We start from the raw sequence: 22570 nt of genomic DNA, 5'->3' as shown, positions 1-22570 counted from the left end.
GTGAGCTATTTCTATCAGTAAACACAGCTACATTTGGAATGCTCTCTAAGTATATCCTAAAGTACAGTAAGCATTAAATATATATTTTTTAAATTCACAAATGCTAAGTAACATGTAGGAGTAATGTGTACTAGTATTCATCATCTCTTACAAAGATCAGGGTGATTTTTAGGAGAATACTTTCTTCTGGAATAAACCATTTTGGGCACTATTCTTGATCAGCATCTACTTCCTGGATTGCAAGGCTGGCTCGAAAGTAGAGATGTGAGATGTAAGGATACTGGTAGCAAAGAAAGGTTCTTATTTCAGCAGGTCTTTTCCAAACTTTGGCTATAACCTTTTTTTCCAAATATTTAGTCAAAATATAACAAACAAAATGGTTTTCTGCAGTGATCATAGCACCAAAATCATGGCATATTAGGGTCATTGAAGTTAGCATATGTTACGTAACATTACGTAACATGTTATGTAAGTTTGGGTTTTCTTTTCTAAAAAGGGATACATGCAGCAACCCGGTAGTGGTTATTAGGTTGTATGTGCTCTTAAAGACAGTAGAAATATAATGAGGTCAGTTGTTTTTTGAGAAATAGTATGAGCTGCTATGATCACTCAGCTCCAAAATGAATATATTCTTAAATGATGGGGTGCAATGACATGTGATCCTTTGATGTTAAATGTGTAAAAGAACACATTATCTATGTATATCTTACCCAAATGTTCCTTTTTATCTGATAATCATGAACATTACAAGTGTCTACAAAGATGAAATTTTGCATATGTTCTTCCTACCAGCATGACTCACGCAGCGAGTACAGTGTCCACATGTAGCATTACTGGATGAATACATGAAACATGTCTATCATTTTTCTGTAAATTCTCTATCCACTGAATTGTGAAAGGATTCGCAATTTAAAAATTCCTAATGTTGTAGCTGTAAATAAGATTTATAGAAAGAACATGGGGTTGCTGCATTTAGCTAGAGAAAGACCGTATGATATGACAATCTCAACAGTACCTGCTGACACATTTTCTGATGTGAAGGACAACTCACAGCTTTTGTCTCCCCTAACAAGAATTCACATTTTAGAATCTACATTTTTAGACAGCACAACAGATTGGTGAACTCTGAATGCATTTCACATCAGATTAAGCTTGCTGGCAAAGAACTGTGAGTTTTCAAATACCAGTGAGAAAATAAAAGCGCACATAATACCATGCTGCAGCTTCTTCAATTTAATGAAAAATGAATTTAGATAGCCTGAGCTCATCTTAATCAGTTCACTAGATTACTGGTGAACTCCAGGAGTCTATTTATAAAATGTCTTCACTTATAGAAATCTGATAGCCACTTTTATAATGCCATATTTATTAAATGGGAATAGGTTTAGGGATCAGGAATAACGCTAAAGTGGTGATCATTCATACTCACACAGCCCATTCACTTTCATTACAGCCAAGTGCACTACTTTGTAAAGTGGCTATCATAGCAAGAGAAAAGATTTTTTATTTAAGAAAACACCACTGTTCTCCACTTTTTCTTCAATGAATAAAGCAGCCATCTCCAAAGGTCCTTATATAGATATTTTGCTTAATAGTAAAAGATGGTGATCATTTACCAACTGGCAATTGTATTAGTTGATTGACACTTTAATGCCCTGACACTTCAGGACTAGGATGGAATGCTGTTTAAAAGCTGAGATGTCTACTGTAAATGCAAAGGTATTCAAGTCACAACAACAACCCAGAAGCTGCATACACAAACTGCCTTTATGTTTATACAAAAATTGTGTTCAGTAAAAAGGTTAATATGTACAACAAGTAGAGTTTTTTTTCCTAATACTACACGGTAAAAATAGTATTATAGAACCCTGCATTTCTCTAGCACCCTGCACCAGAAAGGTGTTAATCAGAGAAAGAAATGTATATGTGTATTGGTGACAATTATTTATTGTATGCAAAAAGTAGAAAAAGGCTAAAAATGCTATTTTATAAGGAACATTTGGAAATGTTACTTGTGTCTAGCAGTACCCTAAAAACATATGTTGTCTTTAATTTCTTCTGTAGTAGGAAAGTTTTCTCACTAAAGTCTATGACACACTAGAACAACCCTGCTGCCCAAAATGATGCAGAACCTTATTTTCCAGCCACATTCTGTTGGGTCAGTGAGGAAGTAAAGCTGTAGAAATAGGTAGGTCTTTTCTAGTGACCCATTGTTGACTAGTAGCCATTATGGAAAGGATTGCTAGTGATCCATACCCTCCCTTTTCACCAGACAGAATGAAACTTTCCTCTACTCTACTAAAAAAGGTTTTTTTTTGGTTTGTGTTGCTGTAGCAGATTTTCCCTCTCTTGTTCTCTGGGAAAACAGTTGACAAAAAGAGAGCAGAAATCTTTTCAACAGAATCCTAGATAGCAAAAAATAAATAGCTAAAAAAATCCCCAAAAAACCCATAAACACGTCAAAATCTCTGAATGAAGAACTGGATGAACCAAAATACAAATCCTTTGCAGGTAAAACAACTTTTATACATGTATTTTATTTGTGTATTTAGTTTTTTTTTGCCTGGAGTTCAGCTCTAGGTTACATGGGGAATAGAAAGGATCACTTTTATTTGGCTACGAGCAAATTCAAAGATACAGATACAAAAATGTTTTATGTTGGCAAGGAATTCATAACACGTTTTGCCTAGAACTTATTAAACTCATGAATGATTTTTCAGTTGCTTCAAACACTCGTAGTGCAGCAATACTCTCACTTGAATAAGGACATTGGAATATTAAAAGACTTTCAAGTGAAACTATATTTTGATCCAGCTTTGAATCCAGTCATGCAACTGCACAGAATTGCTTTTTACTGAAGGCAAAGTATTTCTACAGATCTGCAATATCTTGAAGGACAAAATATAACCATACAAGTGACTTGGCCTACTTCATGGGCATTCCCTATAGTCTTCGATCAAAGAGTTGAAAAATGTTTGTATCATAATAGATATGCAAAGAGCTAACAGTGCAGTCCTCAAGGTGACTTCTGTCACTCCAATGGCATTATTCATGACTTCATCAGCCACAGGTACTTTCTACAGTGGACCTACATCTATTTGACCATGCTATCACCATGAACTATCTACTTCTAGATACCCAATACATAGAAAGTACAAGTTTTTTTAATATAATAATCATAGGGTGAACTAGAAGTTGAACCCTGGCTACATTGTTTAAATATTAGTTTGGTTTCCCAACCCACTTTGTATAGCAAGGGTCTAATGCTTAGATTGTGGGCCCCTCTGAGGGTCAGTTAGTAATTGACAATGGACTGGCTAATATTAAAAGTAATAATGCTTGTTTGGTGTTAAAAAAGGTAGGGGTTAAGCAAAGAAATAATCCTTGCTTCTGTAAGCTACTTTTCGCCAGATTCTAGAATGGTTTACTGGTCCGTTGATGCTGCACCCTCCTATATTCAAGTACAATGCTGGACCAATGACCTCCGAAACAAATGTTGTAAATTATTTACCCATAAAATGGGTGATCATGTTTAATGCAAAAACAGAAAGCCGTGGAACCATTATTCTGCAAAAGTACAGTGGCAAACATCATTGAATTTGGCAGTGGTCTCTGACTGAATCATGCTATTTTAAAAGTGAATGTGAAATGTGTGGGAAATTATCAGGAGTACATATCTTAAATTATATTTATATAGTGCCTTTTTCAAACCAGTCACAAATGAAAGGCCATTACAGCTGATCTGACGCATTCACATTTCTGAGCTACCAGTAGAAAAGGAAAAATATGATTTTTAAGTAATGTATTGATCTAAAAGGAGAGCCCTGCTAAATGTACTTTACTGCCTTATGGGAGATCATCATAAAATGGGGCAAGATAGCATTTGCATAAAAAACACCTCGTTTATATTCTTATAGCAACCTGGCACTGTATACCATGACTTTTTATTATTTATCTTGTATGGTAACATAACACTATGGGTCTCCAAGACTGAAGATGGTAGACTATTATGGATAAAATCTGGAATGGACCTCTTACAGGTTAAAAAATATTGTCATCTTATAGCAAAAGATTTTTAAGAAATCCATTTCAGGTTTGTTAGATCCCCCAGTGTTCTCTCATGATAGTCTATCTTCTCCAGTCTTGGAGAGCGTTACTAAGACCCTGTGTAACATAAAACTCCAAAGACATGAAGTTTGGGTAAATGTACAACTAGGTTTATAAATATATAATAATACATGCATTTTTATTACCTAAACTTAAGAAAGTGGAATTGAAAAAAACTGTATTTTTGATTGCATTGCAAAAAGGAATTGACCCAAAGAAATTGTACAGCATCACCATTGGATTTGGCAATATGTTGTGCAGCATCCTTTTCTTTGATACTTTTTCCACTGTGCTTGGAGATGGCTTGATGCTTTGCACGCACTAAACATATATTATTTTTCCTGCACATATATATTTTACCTATCATTTACATTTAAATAGGGTATTTTGAAGGCATATTAACAACAAAGCTAAGAAGAAAGCAACAATTACAATGATGATGCTTTTTAACCATGCTAAAAATTATGTTATTTCATTCATCAGAAGTATTGTTTAGCTAATTTCATAGACAATGCAAAAGAAAAAAAAAATCAAGGATCAATACATAAAAGGCATAAGGATCAGCAATTTCAATACAACAAACAAAACTGCAAATCTTTGCTTGAATGTAGATGATCATCTTTTCCATCTAAATGGACTTTATAATCGGTTTTCTGATTGAAAACTGTTCCTCCTTGCTTTTACAATAATGATAATAGTGAACTGCATCATGCAACAATGACCCAGCCCTGTCCTACTAATGGGCCAGTGCACCATAAAATTACAGGTTTATACGGTAATCCAACAAAAAAACATTTTTATGAAGGCACGTCAATAAAGAAATGTATCAAGGAATAATGGAGTGCAGACAGGCTTCTATTTCTGCTTTACCATACATCTAACAGATATTGCCTTTGAAACAGAATCTGGAAGTCATATCATAGCATTTGCTGTTGGTATGCGACAGTTCAGTTCTCATGAAAAGAAGCAATACGTCCACACAAAATGTCATAAGCCTTTGTCTTGACTGATAACACATTTCAGTGTCGTTTTCTGTAGACAATATTAAACGCAGTAAAAAAAATCTATGTTTGGACTGTGTTCTTTTTACTTATAGGTAAACAAGCAAGTAGATTCCTCCGTAGGAGGTACATGAATGGGTTTCAAAGAATAATTGAAGCTTCTGTATAGTGATAGCTGTATACTAGACTTCATTAAACTTTACATTTAAAAGGTCCTAAACTGATTGCCTATTTGCCATTTCTGGATAGAAAGCACCAAACGTATAGGGGAAAAATATATTGTAAAAAAATATACTTACCTAAAAAGTAGTAGAGTACAGTGTGACTAGGCCATCCCCCTATATCATTCAGAGCAAATGTCATTCCAGATACTACATAGTGTTTCTGCTTCTGATTGTAAAATAATTCTCCAGGTACCCGACTCCTGGGAGCCTGGGGGAGCAAATGAAAATCTCCATGTGCATGGTGCCACTATTTGAGTTAGTGCTGGATGAAAAGGCACTACACTGAAGAAAAAGGAAAAATTGTATGTATGATTGGCACCAAAGCTTGAGTTGTATAAAAACATAGTACTATAATTCTGAACCATTTTAAACAGACTCAAAAAATTGAAGAGCAGAATTTTGGTGGATTTCAAGAATTCATGAGTCCTAGTTCTTATGTTCTTATAGAAATGTAATAGCCTAAGTTTAGTTTTTTTGCTTGAAGAAGAGGCACAGGGTGGAAACGAAAAGGATGATTTCCAATTTGACGGTCTATTTTTACCTATTTCTTTTAATAATTAGATAATAATCATAAATAAAGTTTATTTAAAAACTGTATTGTTAAAAATGTCTAAAATAGAAAACTAAGTACCAGCAATTTACAGGGCAAATGTTATCAACTTCCACTTTTATTGCCAATAGTTCAAACAGATATTTTAGGGTATGCTTACTTTGTAAAAATGGTTATGAATGTATTTTACACTGAGAAATGCAAAAAACACTTATTGGACATTCGTAAAGTTTTGAGGAAAATGTGAGGAGTTCAGATATCAGAAGATGAAAGGTCACTATTATGCTGCTAACTCTGCCAGACCAAGCAGGATTGTCATATAAAGCTGATATACGTGCACTGGTCTATTTACTAATAATATAGATGGCAATTCTGTTTGCCAGTACTAGAACTCATTGGGACCTTCAAAATGCACTGGTTACTGTTCTTTCAGCAAACTAATAATCTTTTGATAGCTAGGCTTCAATATCACAACACTGGGTAAAATATTTTTAGAATATTCACATAAATGTTTTATTTTTGACCATACATATAAATTATTCATATAGATAAATATATATTCAAATATTTATTCATGCTTGCAACAGAAATGCAGCATCTAGGCTCCATTTTTATCCTTATTTGGAAGAGCATGCCATAAGCTGTTCACTGTATTTTTGACAACCATTTCTTCTCATTTTCCCCAGAGCACAACTAAGTTTTTAAATGCTGCTATTTTTGCATTGCTATCTATATGAGCCATTTAAACTTTGCCAAAGCACATTCGACACAATATATTATAAGCCAATTTATTCTGTTAATGGATATCACTAGAGGGTATGATTTATACTAGGAAAGTATGCAACAATGAATAATAATATTAATAATATCTACAATGACAAAGTCTCATTACTGGCCTTGTCCTGAGATACTGCTTCTAATCTAATATTGATTATTATTAATTATTAATGTCAAAGCCACTGATGATTCAAATCACTGTTCTCCACTATAAAAGGAATATCCGTTTTGGATATATTGTGGAAAACAATAATAATGAAACTTAGTTTCTGTAAGATGTTTTGTAAAAATCATCCCACTGTAGATTTTTTCCTTATAGTGTAATGATTTTGGTTTTTTTTAATCCCTTAGCAGACTCCAAAGGAAGTTTTGCTCTAAGGATCCCAGACAGCTCTTTTAATCCTGGTTTGGTTAATCTCCAAATACATTAGTAGTAAAGTGAACAACAGACCCTCAATATCTATAGTTTGCAAAAGACAGGTTAAATTAGCATACTTCATAACCAGAAAGTTCCTATAATTGGCCAATAATTCTGATTCTAATATTATAGTTGGTAAATGTAAAGTGTACATCATGTTTCATTTTGTTACATTTGAATATTATGTGTGAATAAGGATCTTGTTTTCTTGTTTTAATACGCTAAGGAAAAATAACTAAATAACTTCTATGACTTTTTTTTCACACAACTGTACATTACATTGTGATTATACAATCGTCTTTCGATCTGCCAGCTACTGCAGTACAAGGGTGTTACTGATTGAATACAAATTAAATGGATAATTTATTTATGTCCTTATTTTACACTGTTTTTTTTTTTCAGTTCAAAGAAGATTATCAGTTTTAAATGAGAAGCCGTGTACAATGCAGTAGAATCTCACTGGCTTACAGTTCTGCCCTTCCCCATTTCCAGCTGTGCAGGGTATTACATCAAGGCAAACGCAAGTACTTTTACAAACCCTATACAAAAATTAATTGATAATGTTTTTAATAATCTGTACCTGAAAAAAATGTAGTTTTTTAAACACCCTCTCCTAGTGAAGGGAACTTTTTTGATGCTGAACAGCCAATGGAAATGATAAAAGTAATGTAGGCATTGACACAGACACTTAGCATTGTAGACAACAAAGCAGCCAAAATATTTGGGACCAGGGCATCACCTGGTTATAGCTTTAGGAGAGTACAAATGTGTTTTATTTATTTTTATTTACTCGGTTACAGCTTAGAGGGAGGAAGGCGTGGGAAGGGTAGTTTCCACAGAAATCAGCTTTAACAATCCAGTCATAGTTGTAAACAGTGTAATCTAGCAGCTAGACTTTATCACTCATTTGGTATTTCTATATTAGTTGAACACAAAGAAGAATTTCCTTTGAAAAAAACACTCATATGCTATATTCCATGGATTTGTAAAAGTGAAACGTGTCGGAACATACTAAAACCAAAAACCACATTCTTCTCTCAAAAAAGAATACTCACTGGATCCAGAGATAGCTGTTGCAGTAATTGCTTTATACTGACACTAATATCATGTCTAAGAATTAAGGAAATTGTATTTTTGAGTGAACAAAATGAAACCTTTAAGCTGCATATTGTATAAAGTAGATTCAGAGTTTAAGTATATCTCTGAAATAAATGTAAGTGTTGTAAGGAACTTACCCGCCCTGCGAGCCCGCGGTGTCCCTGGGGTTCCCAGCCACAGTAGCAGGCAGCATGGCCAAGGCTGCTGTCCTGCTCGCAGCTTGTCTGTCTCTACAGGCGGAGGGATCCGCCCTGGCCAAAGTACTGTTCAGCCAGGCAGCAGCCCTTGCATCCCTTTGGATGTGGTTCCTGCTCCCAGCACTCCTTTGCAAGGGCAAAGTAGTGCAGGTCCTAGGGGTACTGTGGGAAGAGGTGCGCGTGTCACCATGCGTCCCTCTTGTACCCCCCGAGGGCGTGGCACTCGGCTGCCTCGCCCTAGGGCGGGACAGAGTTAGTTTGAATTCCCTGCGGCCAATCAGCTGCAGGGGATTTACTCAGTCTCCTATCAGACAGTGCCAGGTGGCGCAAGGTGATTGGTCATCCTGGCCATTTAAGGAGAGCCTGTCCATTACACCATTGCCCGATATAGCCTCTGTTACCACAGTGTGCTTGGGTGTGTCTTGTATATGTTAAACTTTATCTGCTTGTCATCTCCTCAGTGACCTGGTCTGAAACTAACTCTGATTGAACTCTGCCAGCCCTGACCTCGGATTGTTATTGACCATTCTGCCTGCTGCCAGCCCTGACCTCGGATTGTTACTGACCTGCATTTGCCTTATCCTTCTGTACCTTGCTTGATTGAAATTAACCCTTGCTGTGCCGCTTTGAATAAACCTGATTCAAGGATATCTGGAGTTGGTTGTGGTTTGTGTGCCCAGGCGCATTACAAGTGTAAGGTGCATGATTTATTCATTTGTTCACTTCCTAATCTGATTTTCCACAAAAAGGGATAATAAAACATCACTCAATTATATCTATATATTATTAATTTATGTCACATAAACATAACAAGGCTTAGATTTTAAAAAAGTAAAAAAGAATATATTAAAGGGAAGCCAGGTAAATATATCCTGCCATTATGAAAGTTTGGAAGAATAAAGGGGGGGTGAGAGTTATGAACTTGAGGGCAGAATGGGGTGGGGTATTGGGGATGTTATAAAGGGGGACATGAAAAAGGGAAGGTCAATTTCTGATAGGTAAGAGAGAGGAAAGGTTGTCCCGCCTGCCCTAGGATGGTTGAGTGGTTTTTAAAGGGGAGTTGGTTTTAAGGATTTCAGAGAATGGCGGCTGGGTTTCCTGGAATGCGGTGTTCTAAGTTGTTGGAAAGTGGTGAAGTGGACCTATCTTAAGTATGGTGTCCTCCAATCTTGAAATAGGGGTCTGTGTATGCATGATATCGCACCTGAGCCAGGGGTGGCAGCTGGGGGCCAAAATATCTATCCTTGCAGATGCAGGTGGCCTAAGGTTCAGGTTTGGTGTAAGGGGCCCTCCAGGGAACCACAGCCAGGGAAGCTCTGATGTACCAGTTGTTTTGTACTTTGTTTGGTAATATTTAGTTGCAGTAAATGGCTGTTCGGCCAGTTTGTTCCGCACTTCTGTGTCCATAAGAATATTTGGGAAAAGGTTAAGGCGGGGGAAAGTTTAACAGTTGGTCTACCCTAGTCAAGTTTTTATTGCTGCCTCTTTCTTTGCCAGGAAGATTCACCCCCTGCTAATAAAATGTGTTTACCTGGTTCAGTAAATTATGAAAAAGACAAAATAGTCAAAAAAAGAGCAGAAATCTTTTAATTGAGTTCTGGTGAAAACTAATTAAAATGGTATATTTGTAAATTATTTCTGTTATGTTTTTGTGAGTTTTTGTGTCCTTTAAGTTATTGATGTAACTATGGGCTCTGTAAAATGTTATTGAAGATATCAATGCTATATACATTCATAAATTACCTAAATCCCTGATGAGACACAGAGAAAAAAAATGAAAAAAATTTAAGCTCAAACTCAAACATTTGCTCATTTTTCTGTTGTTGAGAATTCTGTCTTTTATTCAAGAACCACAACAAGAAATGAAAAAAATCCTTCAAAATTGAAAGGATATCTTCTCCTTTTATAGTTGCCAAAGAAACAAGTTTGAAGTTTCCTTTTACTGTCTGTTTTTTCGACAGCTATCAAATTTTACATTTCCCATCGCTTTTGCTTTGTTATCATGACAGGTACCAAGGGAAAATCCCGCTCCCAATAGGGACACAGACAAAAAAAAAAAAAAATGAAAGCAGTTAATCTCTCTGACAACATTAAAACTGCTGCAGTTCCACTTCACCACAAAGATATCATTTGTTCAGGTAACAGCTGTAAATACTATGTATTTTATTCATTAGGAGCTATAACATTTCCACTTTATACATATTTGATAATGTACATCGTACTGTAAAATCAATTGCAGAAGTAGGGAGAATACTGGATTCTTTGAGAGGTTCTGTTACAAATTCTTGACACAGCAGACCAAGTGCAATGTTAGAGGTCACAGAATTAAAAAAAGAATCCTTTAAATGTTTTCCTTAGTGTTTAACTCAGGTTAAAAAGTGTAAAAGTTACAACTTTTGTGCTTTAGTATGGTAATTTAGCAAAAAGACCTTGCATGATACAGTTTTAATGGGACTTCCAGTAAAGAGCACCTTCTATGATAATAAATGATAACATTTGTGCATTGAGCTGCAACTTCACTGCATTAGAATTTAAGGTGCATGAGTATAATAAATAGCCAAAATGCTAATTTTATATTTAGGTTTTATGGTCACACCAGTGACCTATCATTTTGACAATGCAGTTCAATTAGGTAAGCCACCATGTGTAAGCTTCATTTGCTCTTTTGTATTATTAGATAACCCATTTGGGAATTCAGGAATCCTTTGTCATGTATTGTTTTTTTATGATAAAATTGTATATATAAAATAAAAAACAACAAAATAAGAAATGTATACACATTAAAAAAAACAAACAAATAAAACTGTCCTCAAACCATCACAGGTTTCTATTAAAAATAAACAGATTAGTAGAAAGGCAGCTTTTGAAATGGGTCACTTTATAGTCCCAGTCTCCTGTAAAGACTTTTACAAATGTAATTTATTCAGTTTGTTCCGCTGATTCTACTGTTTAATAAAATTTTGTCATTTTCTATCATCAAAATGAGCATGGCAATCACAAGAAAATGAAAAAGGGTTGTGTCAGGACATAGTAAGAAAATGAAACGCAATCACTCTAAATGGCACACACTGTCTTCAATATGCTTGTGGGGTTATAAGACTTTGATAAATGACCTGTGAGCTTGCATGCTCTAAGGGTGGTTTGCGTTGATTTATGCTTTGGTTAAGAGCGGCAGTGATCTTTATGTCAAGAGCATTGGCACCTCAACCCGAACACAGACTGATTGTCAATTAAGATCTAACTAGGTGTTACAATTCTGCTCATTATTAAATGCCACTTATAATTGTAAGAATCAGATCCATTGTGTCCCATAGGCATCATCAAAGGAGATCAAAACAGAGGAAAGAACACAAAGCTTTAGAGGTGAAAAGAAGTGACTGCGTGCATTTTAAAAGCAGACAATCATGATATTTCCGTACAGCAACTATTAATCTGTTCCCATTTATAAACTGTTCTTATAGCTACCAGTGCTCCCGGGATACTTAAAGCGGAACTCTTGGTTAAGTGAAAAAAATATCTTTGTAGTAGAGGCCCAGGTACTGCCCAATATTGTAAAGGTCAAATACTCATTTACAATAGAATAAAAAGATATATTCACCTTATTCCTCACACCCACAGGCTTCCTCTTAGCTCAAGACCAGTACCCTAAATCTTCTTCAATCTATCACTCTGCAGATGACTTACCATTCCAAATTCATAACGTAGAACACAACTGTAGAAATACCGAAGGTGTGGTAGGGCCCACGTGTGATCCTGATCAAGTCTAAAAGAAGTGCAATCCAAAAAAAAATAGTTGGGCCATGGATAATAAGATTAGGATGGAAAGAGCTAGATGGTGCTGCTGGTCCACCAACTAGCAAGAGCAAGCTCTGGATAACTTAATACAGCTTCTAATGCAAGCTGTGAAAATTTAGAACAGGAAAGGTACCTGTACAATTGTGCAGACTGGAAGGTAGCTCAGAAGCAGCCCTTCTCCCCCTAACCACTGCTCCAGCCATCTCTTAGCCAACTTTTTTCTCCCACAAGTAACATACTGACAACTTGGAATTCAAATTGACTGTGGACAGCTGCTTATTTAAAATTATATTATTTATTGTTAACTAAGCAATTAAAACATAAATATAACCTAAAAACAAACAAAAAAGAACAACAATTTTTTAACATACAAACATAACCACTTCTCCCTTGTAAACAATAACACAACCCATTTAAACCCCATAAGGCTTAGTCTACATGGACTGTTTCCCCAGCGTTTAACCTGAGGCTTTTAAAGCCCATGTTTGAAATCCCCATGAATTCCAATGGGCTAATCTACACCAGGACGTTTCCTTCAGGCACGTTTACGAGGTTTATCTTAAAGGTTGCTTAAATGGCTAAATGCAAGAAAACGCTCTCATTAAACTCAATGGAGGCTTGGAGGCTTTTATGAAAGCTTTGATTGAAAACAATCGGGGCTTTTATAAGAGTTTTTAGCAGGACTTTGGAATCTGGAAGCCCCCTTTATTAAGGAGACTCCCAGATCTCCACCCCCCCGGGGAATGAGTACAGGGGGATAATAAACCCCTTACTCATTTCCTGAAAGGGTTAAAATATGTGTAAAAAATTGGACGAGGCTTTAATGGTTAATTTTTTTACAGGTTATCCCAATGACAGGATGATTCCCTGGGCTGCAATGAGCACAGCCAATGACAGGATGATTCCCAGGGCTGCATGAGCACAGCCATGGGACTCCTCCTGACAGTGAGGGATCGCAGGGCGACTGGGGTTAAATGAGGACAAGGCTCTCCATTCACCTCTAGTGCTCTGTGATTGGCTAAGAAATAGGAAACCCTCATGACAGCTCAAGCATCATCAGAATTTCTCTTTCCTCAGCCAATCAGGGAGCAGAGCAATCAGCGGAGCTCTGCTATGCCGACATCTCTGCTCCCCTGATTACTCCCGCAGCCCTAGAAGAGCTGTGACATGTTCTGTATCTATAACACATACTACAGCTCCTCTAGGGCTGCGGGAGTAATCAGGGGAGCAGAGCTGTCAGCATAGCAGAGCTCTGCTGATTGCTCTGCTATGCTGACAGCTCCTAAATCCTGATTGGCTGAGGAAAGGGAAATCCTGATGATGCTTGAGCTGTCATGAGGGTTTCCTATTTCTCAGCCAATCACAGAGCACTAGAGGTGAATGGGGACAAATCTCCCCATTAAAGTCTTGCACTGAATGGCTGAGAAACGGAAAACCTCAGCCAATCACAAAGCACTAGAGGTGAGTGGAGAGCTTTGTCCTCATTTAACCTCTACTGCCCAGGGATCCCTCACTGTCATACAGGCCCTCCGCCTATCTTTTCTTTCTTTTCTTGCTGCGGGCCCACCTGGAGTGGAGCTTAATTCAATAAAAGCCTTAAATCCTCTCAGCCACATAGATTTTTTATAAAGATTTTGAATGAAGATTTGCATAATGCATCATCTGGGCGTACTGAGTACTTGGCTTTATCTTTGCATAGTAATGTTGTTCCTTTTTGGCAGTCCTTAAGTGACATTACCATGCATATCAGATTTGATGAAGCTACATTTCATATGTATGCTAGGCAAAAAGCAACACAAAACCACATGCTGTTTTTACCAATGAGTTATACCAAAAGGAAGTCCAGCAAGTCCAATCATAATTTTTTCAAGGCTAGAGATAAAACTTAATGTGTGTCTATTGACCAGCTGAAAGTGGCCTACCTGAAAATCTTTGTGATTATTTTTTACTGGTAACTACATAAATCTATATTATCAAGTAAGTGTCCGATAATCAAACCTTGAGGCAAACTGCCTTTCTGTTTGGATGCAGGGAGCAAGAAAAAAAGGGCTATGTTCTCCACACTTCCTGCCTGAGGTTTCTGCACACCTCCCAGTTGTCCATGATAAAGACTCTCCCTTTTCTAGAACAATATTCCTTTGTCCATCTTTCCTCTTCAGGTGTCCCTCTATCTAGGTAGATATATACATTCATCTCATCTCATCTCATCATTTAACTATTGGAAATGTAATATTACAATACATTTGCATCTAGCTTCTAAATTATTCCATTTGATATTTTGAAAAGCTAATATAAAGGAAACAAAGTTGTAAAAAAAAGCACTTGTTGGTGGAGGCTTGGGTATATTTTATTCATATACATGCTTTAGGCTAAAAAAGTATCCTTATTATAAGCTAAATCAAGATGACGTTACTGGTTTTCTTTATATACAACCCTTTAGAGGCTTTTTCTGAACTATTTGCACTCTAATACATTTTATAAATAGCTGAGGCTGCAGAGAAACTTTATTTCTTATCCTAACAGAATGAATAAAGAAAAAGTCCCAAGTATGAAACCGAAAGGTTGAAAACTGAGGTGGGAGAAAAAAAAAAAAGAGAACAATCTGCAGCACAGTAAGGAATGAACTACTGCAATGAAGTTTATGTTAGTCATTACTGTATCCAAAGTTACTTAGGGAATATGGGAAATAGGAGCAGGCATAAACATTAGCTGTGATTTAAAAGTAAACGTACTAAAAGAAATAAATAGCTCATCATTTTTAGGTTCTCACAAAAATGCTAGTCGCTGGTAAACGCTTATCGATCCCGTGCTGGGTGCCACTGCAGTATTTCTCCCCAATAAATCTGTCCAACAATGTCTTTTGCAGCAGCAAGAACAGAAAAATAGCAGCAGCCCCTGCTTCCCTTTAGTCGTGCTGCCTGAGTTGTACTTTCTTGACATCCCCAGCACATTTTCTGAAGCTATACACAGTTGAAGGGCATTTTATGAGCAGATTAGTTACTGATTTAAATTTTGCACTGTCATTGGCTACTGGGACCTTAAAGTCTTTCTGCTTCCAGTCACCAGTGCCTGTTGTAGCAAGGAGCTGACTTCCTGCTCGAGTACTTTTTGTTAGATTTACTGTTGCTGACTCTGCTTTTGTCTTGCCCTTGTATACCTTGTCTGGTGAATGACTTAGCTCTGTATTCTGGACTTGTTCCTGCTGAAATCTTGTTACTGCATTATCTGTGGGCTCCTCGTCCTTTGTCAGTCCTTCCTCTGACACCTAATGCACAGAAATCCTGGGGGGAAACTGTGTGCTGGGATGGCACAACTAGTCTCCCAAGGCTGGGCAGGGGCTTGCTATAGGCAGAGAGTGTGGTGTTAGATTGGGGGTTTGCATCTGGTGAGTACTGTTGCTGGTCCAGGGCCTTATAATTTCTTAGCTGGCTGTGTAAATCACTGACTTGAAACAAGCAAGTGCAATTTGTAGCCAAAATACTAATATGTATATTTTTAGCTGGCTAGTGACTTAGAAAGTATTAAAACTATTGGGTCGATATGAAAGTAAGGTAACTAGTATGTTAGGTGATGTTAGTGCTTGCAGCTCATATAATATTCTTATCACAGATTGCTTTTGAAAAGTCCTTTTAAAATTGTGCACTAGCAATTAAACTGACTGGGCCTTTTTTCTGCTTTGGTTCAGAAGAGCTTGCCTAACGTTTGGAAACTTCACAGTTCCCAGTGAAATTAATGGTAGGTTAATCTTCATATTTACTTCTATTTGTAGGAGCCATTGCCACATGCAGGATATTTATCAATGCCAAAAAACACAGAAGTGTCAGACCAGTGACAATATGGCTGCAATGAGCCCACTATTTTAAAGAATTGGGCTGGGTTATCTGTTTTATTTTTCAATTGTTGTCTCTTAAGACTAGTCAAGAGCAGAAGCTTTGCACTCATTTAAAGGTTGTTTCTTACTTCTGACAGCTCACCTGCAAACTTATCAACCACAATTTCACATGTGCTGACAGCTGTCATTAGTTGGTCACTAAACCTGAACATTGCATCACATGAGGCTGAATGTTCCACTATGTCTGGTTTGTTTGGCTGCAACTAAAGATGATGGGGCCATTTAAATTCTAAATTCTTTAAAATTTTTGCCATTGCATTACTATTTTTGGTTGGAAGCTCTTAGCTCTGCAGAAGGATTCCAGTACTTAGAATGAGTTAGTGGCCTGTTAAATTACTTTAACATTTTTACATTTTTTAAATAATATGGCTATAAATACAGAGTTATCTCTTTGTTTGTGTCTGATGACTTTTCCAGAAAACACAGCTTAAGAAAATTTGAGCTTGTCTGTGAAAGAAACAAAAGCTATGTATATATACTGAATTTGTTTTCCAATTGCTCCATGGGAACCTACAATACTGACATTTGTTTCATTCTTTTTGTGGCTATGAAATGGCAACCTTTTACAGTCAATGTTTTCGGAATTTTAAGACATATAATTTTTTAGTGAATCTTAGTGATCTTAGTTACCATATCTGTGCATTTCCTGTGGTTACAGTTATTATCCGTGGGATACCATTGACTGATCTGAGTTTGAGTCCTATAGTTAGCTTTAAGTTAGATCATTGATAAATCCCTCCCAGGGTACATCAACAGTGAAAAATACATTTTTTAAGGAAAAAAAAAGATGTGAAATTATATTTATTTTGCTGAATCAGAAGCAATCTGCTGTAGAATAGACAGTGTATGTATACAATATGCTTGTCATTGAGGTAGGGCGCCCTGTATGTCACTAGGCCCAACAAAGTTCATAGGATTTTAATCTTTCAATTGTCAAAGCTCTGCATCACATGTTGGTGTTACCTAGAAAAGTACACATCCAAATGTTGTGTTCCAGGAAATGTGTGGTCCTTTAGATATACATCCACTTATTAAGGCATTTTGATATTTGTTTAACTCCTACCAAGAGCCACTCCACAACCTGCATCAGGGATGAGAGCTCTTGAGAAGACTACTAAGTCAGGCTACAGAAGGACTTGGTTTTGAAGAAGCAAGAACACGCTGTTGTTGGCAGTAATACTACTTGTCAGTCTCTTCAAACACCAACAGATACCAAATGTTGATATTACTGGATCTAAAATAAAATATCTAATGAAAGGTATTAAAAAATAACATGAACATGTTGATAGGGAGTAAAATGGTAAACAAGGAAAGGCAAAATATAGGTAGAATACCCTTTAGTTTTAAATTTATTACTGATCATTTCAGAGCTTTTGGTAGATGCTAGTTTTATCCGGTTCCAAAATTAGGATATCAATTGGGAAAAAAACTATTTAAAGATTAAAATTGCGGCAATGTGTCTAATGCAATTTCGAATGTTGATTATAAAAAAGAACACATTTTCCTATCTCTTAAAACTGTACTGTATTACGCGTGGGATGAGAATCATTTCTGAGCGACTGAATGCCTTAAGAATTTTAGTCACTAAACAATTATATGGAAACATAACTAAAAAACCACTGTCATCTAAAAAAATGTAACTTCCTCCTAACTTTTGCTATTAAAAGCTTTTTAGGCTCAAAAGAGTTTATTGGCAACATACCTTTCTATTAAGACCAAAACAGGATTAGAAATAGCTAACCTTATTTCAATTAGCCATCAAATTTAGAACACCTTATACTAATATTCATTGATCCTAAAATTCTCTATGGAGTTTTGTGACAAAATCCTTGCATTAACAATAACAATCACCAGTAATCTATCTTATAATAAGAAGGTCATTCTATTTCCTTAACTTTTCCAAAAGGCAAACTATGTTTGTGGTTTTTATAGACATAAAACCTGAAAATTTTATATTTTTCTAAATATTTTCATATATTTTCCAAAAGCAGAAAACCCATGGATTAAAATTATGTACTTGTAAATTTTTATATGTTACATAAATATTAGGACATTACATAACTTAAGTAAAAATGCAATCAAATTAATGTTAATTCATACATACACAAACAAAAATCCTTAATTCTTGATAAAATCCATAAAAAAGATCCATATATAGTTTAACAGGATTTTTCAGGTGCTAATAAACTAAAAAATTAATTTATAAAATTGTATGGTTTATTTTATATCACTCTAAATCATTTCACAAGAGCTTGCATTGATACATATACCATAGTTACAGCAGTCCATCAAATGTCAGTAATAATTAATTTGTATTGAAAAGTCCTTGACGCGTTTCACCTGTAGGCTTCCTCAGAAGGACACAACATTTCAAGCACATCGAGCTGTGTATATATGTTCAAGGCAGAAAGATTAAAAAAGCAGAAAAATACATTTACAATAATAAAATAGTAATCAACTACAATATAGAGTTTAAAATAGGACTCAGGAGACAATTGCACCTACTTATTTTCCATTTGTCAACTTCCTATATTCTCCAAAGGAATCAATTCTATTTCTTCAAGGAATGTCTATAGCATATATAAACTTATATTCGCAGATAACCAATAAATGCAGTTGTGAATTCTTTGCCCCCATCGTGTCGATTAAGAACACTAATATATTATCACCACAGTGTAAAAATCACAAAGCAGGGTTCAACCTTTTTCTTCTGAATTTAAGATTGACATAGGCATCAACATCGACCACTTATAAATAGACTACTTCCCTTTCCAGTTTGTAGAACAGCCTTTGGTTTACAAGAAGAAAGTTATTATCTCATAAATGGGACATCACAGTGACAAAGTAAAGGTTTGTAACTAATTATGCTTTAGAGGAGAACATAGAAATACCCTATACACTCTTGGAGTTCAATTACTATAACATTGCCTCCCTTCACCTGCCTCAAGGACAGCACATGAGAAAAAAAACAGGTTACATCCCCAGGTCCACAAAGAGCAATGCTTTAACTCTGAGGCCTTGTGCACATAGATGTCAAATTCAATTACCCAGCAAGCGTCACAGTAATCCAGTAAGAGACACATTAAAGCTGATACCCTTTCTTCATGTTACACTGAAATGGATAGTTATTGAACGCTGTAATCATATTACCTCTGCAGCTCCTCTAGTTATTTAGTGTGACCATGACTCATAAGATAGTTGTAGTATATATGTCTTTAGAAAGGAATAATTGCATTTTTAAATGCAACTAATGTAAGGATCTGAACTTTTTTTTAAAACTTGTAACTTTGTATACAGTCAGACTCTGCCCCAGTGCACATGTGCCGGTAGGAATAATTAGCAATCTACAGCTGTCCTTCACTGTACATTAGTGTTTCTCAACAAGGATTCTGTGGAACCCTAGGGTTCCTCCAGAGGTTGCTAGGGGCTCCTTAAAGCGGACCTAAACTAAAATTTTGCTTTCCATAAAATGGTAGACAACCCTTTTATATAAAGTAAAAATTGTATTTAAAAAAAAAACGGATGCAGCACCTCCTCTTTCTATCTTTATTGCTGATTTATTTAATGAGAATAAAAAAACACATGTGCAGGGAGATCACTTTTTTCCCCATTTATGTCATCTGATCCCATACCTGCACAGTGAGAGATTAAGAAGAGGATAATGGCAGCCTCCGCGTCAGGCAAAAAAAGGATACCGGGACAACACGGGACCCAATCGAAGAAACCTACCGTTATATCGGCGGATATGCGAGATTAAAGTGTGCTTTTTTTGTTTTGACTTTAGTTCTGCTTTAAGGAATGAGAAATGTGTGCCTTTGGGGTCAGTTTAAGTAACACCAATAATCTTTTTGGCTATCTGTAATAGTGACATTCTTCCGAATAACCAGCAATGTAAGAGGCATTCTTCTCATTGTACACTAATGTACTCTGAGCTGTGGATATTATAACTTATTTCAAGGTTTTTGTCATGTTAAAAAGGTAGAGAAACAAATCTTTTGACATGCAAAACATCTACCATATGGTGGGTTCATTATAACTTTGTTGTTTATAGTTAAAATTTAGACAAGTGGTTAAATAAAAATGAAAAAAAAAGAAAAAATTAAATATACCTTGGATAGTATGCAGCTCTGCTTGCACATTGTTGCCTAAATAACTATTATGTCTAAATTGAAAAAATAGCCTTTTGAAAAAGGAACAATGACTCCAGGGCAGGTGAAATCACAGTTATTCAAACAGTTTCCTTTGAAAAGTAAAGTGCAATGTCTCTGCATGAGATTCATAAAAAATGTCTACTAATAAAACCAGCGGGATAATTCACAGCAGTGGATAGTTCATCACAGTATATAAACAAGAGAAAGCTAAAAACCTACCAGCAGCATTACAGATTTTGCAGATGTTGTACCATTCCAAAATGTGTTTATTCTTTCCTTTATTACAGACATGACTGTTGACCCTTCATGCGCTAGCTTTATCTGCTGCATATTTGGCAGATTTGTGTCATCTGTGGCCCCCTGATACATCCTATGAACAGGCCTAACACTTCTAGGTGACACTGGAAGCTGGGATGAAAATTGATTGAAAGACACATGCTTACATATTATGGGACTGGGTAAAGCTCTCCAAGACTGGAGAGAATACACTTTCATCAGTGAAGCTGGGTGATTCAGCAAACCTGGAATTTATTTCTGAAAAGCTAACTATTTGTTAGCAAATGTTTTCAATCCTGGAACGGATCCATTCCAGATTTGCTGAATTACCCAGCTTCTCTGACTAAAGTGTATCCTCTCAAGCCCTGAAGAGCTCTAATAAATCAAGCTCATTATGAATCAATGTCCTTCATATGTCTAAAGTAACATGTATGTCTTATTTTTAGCAGCTTTTTATCTCTAGCTTTAAAGGCAAACCCAAAACAAAATATAGCTATTTAAAATTGTAAAGTAGGTCAATGGAAGAGGAAAGAGTGAACAAGTTGATTTAAAAAAGGGACAGTCCCTTCAAAAGGGACAGTTGAAAGTTATGCATTTGGAACAAATGATTCTGCTTTTTACACCCAAAAAATAGTCTACTGAAAGTATTTTTTATACCATGTATCTTGGGAGTAAATGGTTCACCAGAAAATGGTTGTGTCTGTTTTTTAAAGTGTGTTAACATTATTATTAACTATTTATATACCACCAACATATTACACAATATGTTGTGTAATATGCCCTTCACAAAGTCCATTATCAGAAAACTAACAATCTAACTCTTAGATGGTAAGCTCTTTGGGGCAGGGTCTTCTCATCCTGTGTCACTGTCTGTATTTTTCTATCATTTTCAACCCCTATTTAATGTACAGCACTGCGTAATATGTTGGCGCTATATAAATCCTGTCCCTACCATAGTCTTATGTCATTACCACAGTCTAAGAACAATTTGGGGGGCAGCCAATCAACCTAAACCCATGATTTTTTGGAATGCAGGAGGAAACCGGAGAATATGCAAACTCTATGCAGATAGTGTCCTGGCCAAGACTCAAATACGGGACCTAGCGCTGCAAAGTCCAGGGTGCTAACCACTGTGCCACCGTGCCGCCCATTCATATTTAAAACTCCTTAATAATTTGATTTGATCCATCGAATCATGTGTAGGGAAATTTCCAAACCCTTATTAAAGAATATCCAAAGTCAATCTTGTATAGGGAGTAGTTAAAACCACTATCAGTGATGAAGAAACATCTTGTCATGTAAATGCATTAGCAAGCGAGGAAACAAATCTTTAAATTGCCTTTTAAACTGTGGTCCTCATGAGAAGATTTCCCCTCTATTCCTGTTTTGGTGACAACTCAAAATAATGCATTCCTTGTGATTTTCAGTTGTGATGACTATGGTTAGATATGTATAGTGTGCCTTTGGAAACACTCTAACAAAATAAATACCATAGTATTATAAATGTTGAAAAAGTAGTGAGAACTGTTAATATTCCTACATCAGTTTTTTTTAGGTGTCCGATTTTTACCAGGCTAATATATATTCTCTGTTTTCATTCTGGCTCCTTGTATTTTCTGGAAAATGCTCTGCCACAGTGAAAGTGGCATGCTCCTTAATAATACTATTTGATGTGATGCATTTCAAACAACTGATAACTATCTCCCCAACCAACCTCTAAGTTCTTTAGCTTTAGAATAGGTCACCTCCTTTAGTGTTTCTCTATTTGTCTCCTTATTTTTAACAGCTGGGTAGCGATAGAGGTTTTAATTGACCATCTTCTGTATTTAATACACAACACAATCCTGAGAGCATTAATGAACGCTATAAGAGTTTCTCACCAAAACATAAATTACTGTTGCAGGGTGTTCTGTCCAATAATCCTACTGTGTAACATTTTCTTACCTCTTACCAAAAGGTATGTCAAAAGTTGAGTCTTCTGGGAAAACCAGCAAACTAACCACACAAGCAGGAAATGACATTCATTTTCCCATTTCTTTTCAAAAAGTGTATGGATTCCTATTTTGGAGTTCACGTTTTAATAA

The 22570-nt window shown here is 36.1% G+C and overlaps 1 protein-coding gene across 2 annotated transcripts in view; it reads right to left on the bottom strand.

Moving 5' to 3' along the window:
* The window catches only part of HRH2 (histamine receptor H2), a 65721-nt gene that overhangs the window by 30208 nt on the left and 12943 nt on the right, over positions 1-22570 (bottom strand). The window lies entirely within an intron of this gene.

Source organism: Pyxicephalus adspersus, chromosome 2 (assembly GCF_032062135.1).
Source record: "Pyxicephalus adspersus chromosome 2, UCB_Pads_2.0, whole genome shotgun sequence".
Lineage (NCBI taxonomy): Eukaryota > Metazoa > Chordata > Amphibia > Anura > Pyxicephalidae > Pyxicephalus > Pyxicephalus adspersus.
Note: the sequence above shows the minus strand (reverse complement) of the source record. Positions and strands in the feature narration are given on the sequence as shown.